Source organism: Cherax quadricarinatus, chromosome 46 (genome assembly GCF_038502225.1).
Source record: "Cherax quadricarinatus isolate ZL_2023a chromosome 46, ASM3850222v1, whole genome shotgun sequence".
Lineage (NCBI taxonomy): Eukaryota > Metazoa > Arthropoda > Malacostraca > Decapoda > Parastacidae > Cherax > Cherax quadricarinatus.
The window spans coordinates 20,343,383-20,348,944 of NC_091337.1; the positions used below are offsets into that span (position 1 = coordinate 20,343,383).

General features: G+C 39.6%; 2 non-coding genes across 2 annotated transcripts; one reads left to right on the forward strand and one right to left on the reverse strand.

Annotated features, from left to right (window-relative positions):
• Positions 1-1,809: 1,809 nt before the first annotated feature.
• Positions 1,810-1,883, reverse strand: TRNAI-AAU (transfer RNA isoleucine (anticodon AAU)). Its single transcript has one exon. It is a non-coding gene; the product is annotated as a tRNA-Ile (tRNA).
• A 3,063-nt stretch (positions 1,884-4,946) lies between these two features.
• TRNAI-AAU (transfer RNA isoleucine (anticodon AAU)) lies at positions 4,947-5,020 on the forward strand. The gene has a single exon. It is a non-coding gene; the product is annotated as a tRNA-Ile (tRNA).
• The last annotated feature ends 542 nt before the right edge of the window (positions 5,021-5,562 follow it).

Below are 5,562 nucleotides of genomic sequence, written 5' to 3' on the forward strand. Positions count from 1 at the left end.
AGGAAGCAGTTGGAAAGGTTACAGGAACAGCTGCTTGGACAGAGGATGAAGACAGGCCCGCAGGTGCAGTGATGGTCACAACGTTGGGAAAAATCATGAGAATGTCGGTCAACCAAAGGTGTGGAGTCAGGGGAAACTGAGGGTAGGCATGTTGTTCAGGCGGAAGAGTGCGTTGATAGAGTTAAAAGTGCCAGGATCTGCTGCATTCGTAAGGTAAGCATACACCATGCAGTACAGCACTTTTGAAGGAGCACCGTCAGGAAGTGAAGAGAAGAGGAGCTGCTGGGCGAAGGTGTCTGTTGAGTGGCGTGTAGAATCTTGGTAATGTCAGCTCGTAGTTTCGGAATAGCGGCACTGTAGGAGATTTTGAGGTGTTTTTCTTGAGGTCTTCTTGAATCTTCTTAGATATGATGACTTTTCTCAGTGGGCACTTAGCTGCAGTTAAAGTAAATTGGAGCAGTGGTGGTGCAGGATGTGAAAGGTACACAAATACAACCAGGAGCTGAGACTCCACCTCTGCAACCATAACTAGGTGAGAACAGGTTATCATACATAGCAGCATATGTGCAGATTACCTAGGACAACCCCCAAAAAAGGTCAGACAAAGCGACTTATTTTCTAGTCGTTTAACGAAAACAGAACGTTTTGCCTTCAAGTATGTAGAGTTAGAAATAAGGCCACGATCTTTGAGAGTTTGGATAGCCGTAGTAGTGTCGAGTTTGTCAGCCTCATCGCTGGCGCAGGCGACCAAGAAGGCGTCCTTGGGGAGACGATGCCACGGAACTCGACTTGCAGGCTGCTTTTAAGAACTACATGCCAGATAGAGAACATCCTCTACAAGTTGAAAATACCACGGATTATATCAATACTCCTCCTCACAGGACTCAAAGAATGACTCTCCCACAGAGGGTCCGTCGTTTTATCCATAAAGACGATTACCATCGACCAATGATATTGAGCAACCTCCCTGCAGATGAAGATGATTGGGTAACACCAGAACTCTTCTATGTTTACTGAGAAAATCATCGCCCCCAATTAGGGAGACATCTTATATAACATTCTACTGTAAAAATTATGCTACATTTATTATGGCGGGACACCACCTGTAAGAAGCCATTGTCAAGTAATTCTTTATAAACTGGCCAGGAAATTATTGCCTTCATTGTCGCTTAAATATTCGTTGTGCAATCGTAAAAAAAAAAAAAGGCAATTGCAACTTGTATATTTACTACCAATTCAGAGTCATGTACTTATATATCTGTTATATCTATGTGACTCTGATGGGTTAGTATTATACCCCTTCAAGAATATCTTATTATTCCACATACACCTTTTAAATTACACCAAAGTGGTTGGGCCACTTACCTTTTATATCCTACCTCTCTCCCCCCTCCTACCCTTTTCCAATATTTTTATCCTTACCCATCCTTCTTCCTTACCCATCTTACCAAAGCTCTGGTCATAAGAAGAAGAAGAAGGGCAAGAGCAAGCTTGGAGGCGCCATTTACCATAGAATTTAATGTTTTATCTTAACACGATGAGACTTCTTTGAGGTGCACAAGTGATTCCCCTCCCCAACGGAGATCGAAGGGAGACTTCTTCAGTGGGAACAGCTGTGCCCTTCCTGTGGCGAGGTCAGCAGCATAATAACTAACAGTTGATGGTTCCCCACCCCCTCCAGGCCTGGACTTAGACCCATCCTCTTGGTTGATTCCCTGAACAGTAAAACTACTGGTGTTAGCAAACAGTGCAGCGTAAAACAGCCCACGTTAAGATCATATAAAAAGCTATTTCAACTGAGAAAACATATGGCCCGTATGGGGATCGAACCCACGACATCCGCGTTATTAGCACGGCGCTCTAACCAACTGAGCTAACAGGCCGTTAGCTACTGGCATGTTACTAAATGTTTTCAAGTACATCGATTCAGTGTGAATTATGAATGGTAATTTTGAGAGGGGGGAAAAGTCTTTATAGTTAGTGAGGTGGTAGTATTTAATTAGATATGAGACGGGTCTTAGTTATATAACCTGATGGATAATTGTCATGCCTTGCATCATTATGTGCTGGAATGTGATAAAATTGATGAATTCAGAGAACTCACAAATGTTCAAGAAATATCTAAGTAATTTTTATCCACAGTGGTATATTACAAACCATTCTGAAAAAATATCCCGACTTTGCCCACTCTAAATAACATATAACCACTTTCTTTTTTTCAAGCATACTTTGCTAAAATATAAAGTACATGTATTTCTTTTTGTCCTAATTCATGTCTGCTGTGGAAAATTGCATTTAGCTGAATGTAACTAATTATGTACATAACAGTAAATGATAAAGATAATTATTATTTATCAATGTTACATAGACTAGCAGGAATTTGGGACACCTAGGTCGCAAAAAATGTCCCCCTTCGATACCTACCACTGTCATAACCACAAGTTGCTCTGGACCTATTAATTAAATGAAATATACATACACCAGGAATACTGGTAAATATATAAATTTGTGGATTGTATATTAAAAAATGATTATATATAAATTCACATATACATAACAGAAGGAAAATATATCTTAATATCACTCACCAATTTGACTGGATATTAAGTTGTATCATACTCAGAAAAACCTCACTAGCTAAATTTATGAAAACACTGGCCAGAATTATACACAAATCTAGAGAGCTTATCTGAGGTTCATGGAGCTGTCTTGTCCAGTCGTCTGATATCTCAAGTTATGCAGGAATGCACATCCAACAATTTTGCCCCCTATTTGAGAGGTGTCAATCCAATTTTAACCTCTAGAGCATGAAAAATTCTGGCCCGGTGGCCTGGTGGCTAAAGCTCCCACTTCACACACGGAGGGCCCGGGTTCGATTCCCGGCGGGTGGAAACATTACGACACGTTTCCTTACACCTGCTGTCCTGTTCACCTAGCAGCAAATAGGTACCTGGGTGTTAGTCGACTGGTGTGGGTCGCATCCTGGGGGACAAGATTAAGGACCCCAATGGAAATAAGTTAGACAGTCCTCGATGACGCACTGACTTTCTTGGGTTATCCTGGGTGGCTAACTCTCCGGGGTTAAAAATCCGAACGAAATCTTATCTTATCTTATCTTAACGTTGTATCCATTTCAAAACCAAGATGGCGAGTGTCTTCCCCAGCCGCAGGTTTCCCATTTTCGATAAAATACTTCTTTTAAAAATACAATATAGGGCATCTATTTACCTGCAAATTACCGTATTTCCGGAAATTATATACAGTATTTTCCACATCTGCATATAAATAACTCACTACGTTTGTAACCAGATATAAACATGTAAATAGTTCATTACCACTGCAACTTGTAAAGTTATTAGAACTTAGTGGCCCAGTCCATGGACCCATTATGTACCACTGTAATGTTGAGGTACGGTCTCTGGACCCATTGTGTGTGTCTAATCTTTTCTCACTACTGCCCACACCATGAGTATATGGTGTTTAATAAAAATGCTAAAATAAAAAAAACAAAAAACCTAACTGGCTTACCTTTCCACCATGTAGAAAATTAAAGATCACATCATACGCGTTTAACTGTATTAAAAGTTTAGTAATAAGGTTACATTTCACCAGTCTCCAAACACCTCATTTGTATATATATTAAACAAGGATACAAACGTTTAACAGCACTGCCAGATTTTTCGCTTATTAAATCTAACATTTTATAGCTTCGTCTTACCGAAGCTAACGTTACGTATAAATTAGGTACACAGAAATAGTTAACTAAATTATCATACATAGCAGCACATGTGTAGATTACCTAGGATAACCCAAAAAAGACTGGGACATTTCCAATGGGGGTCCTCTTATCTTACTCCAATGCCTAGTATGGGCCAACAGGCCTGCTGCAGTGTTCATCCTTTATATTCTTACGTTCTGTGTAAATACCCTTTAACAAACTGCTACAGGCTGACAGCTCAATAGACACTTCGGATGGAAACAGTATGAAAAGGAACGAGAAAAAAACGTAGCTACGTGTTAAAAGTAAGTTTACTTAGGTACAGGTACACTTAATTGCAGTTACACGGATTTAGGTAATTACAATTATCATACATTTTAAGATGTGTATGATAATCTATGTAACTTTGTGTATACCTGAATAAATTTACTAACTAAACTTCCTAAGACAACCCATGAAAGTTAGACGATGTGACATTCTATTGTGGGCCTTGTAATATGGTATTATTTGAAGCCTAGCTGTAAGATATTGTATAAATCAGTGAGGGAAGGGAAAGGAAGGAGAATGACTTCTTGTATAGTTAACATTCGTGTGCCTATTATTGTGAGCTGATCCTCTCTTTATTGTTGATGACTCTCTTGGGTAATCGTACATAATTTAACTATGTATGATAATCGTATTTCTGTATACCTGCGCCTAAACTTACTTACGATTTTTTTTATTAACACACTGGCCGATTCCCACCAAGGCAGGGTGGCCCGAAAAAGAAAAACTTTCACCATCATTCACTCCATCACTGTCTTGCCAGAAGAGTGCTTTACACTACAGTTTTTAAACTGCAACATTAACACCCCTTAAAAATTAAAACAACTAAGTTACTCATCTCTGTGAAAAATCAGTTACAGTAAAAAGACATACAATAGGAATCAAGTGAATTGAGTTATTTACACGAACATTCAACAGAATATAATAGGTACACGAAATATTACTATATATGAAATCATCTCTCTTTCTGTAGCTTTATTCACTAGGTACATTGTTCCGAAAACACGAATGTGATGAAGTTCTGGCTCTGGGAACCTACTTAATGTAGGTTTATATGTAATTGGTGGGATATATATCACTTTAGTAATGCTATTTCTATTCAATAAATCTAAATAAAATTCATACCAGAAAAAAGAAAATCAAGGTCATATTAAAAGCTTTGGATGCTCCCACAAGCACCAACGGCCTGTTAGCTCAGTTGGTTAGAGCGCCGTGCTAATAACGCGGATGTCGTGGGTTCGACCCCCATACGGGCCAGGGAGACTCTGAAGAGTTCATTTTTGTTCACGAAAAAAACACTATGAGGATATTTATTTTTCATTTTCTTAACAATAGTTGCATAGAAAGTTGCTACTGGGCGAGGTCAGACGTGTGGACTAGTCTCCAAACGCATACAATACAAATGAAATGAGTTAGCGAGCCGCTAACCAGACAAAGTGGAAAACCTAAATGAATTTTTTTGCATTCGCTGCCTGACCACGGTGGAGTGCGGTTGTGCTCTGCACCCCTCTGCTGTTTTCAGGCGAGCTACCTTAGTTCAGCAACAACCATTGAGTAGTGAGGACGTGCGCTGCTCATTTTGGGATATCAAAATGGCGGAACATACAGTACGGAGAGTAAATACTATCTGCATAGAGCTGGTTCGTGGTACGTTAAGTGGAGATACGATGAACGTCCTTCTCCCTAACATCATCAGGGATACGTATGGTATTCCCAACGAGGAATTGTATGGCGTCGCTCTTAATGGTTTAACAAGAATCTTTGTGAAATTTCTACGAGCCGGTTTCTACACAAGAATT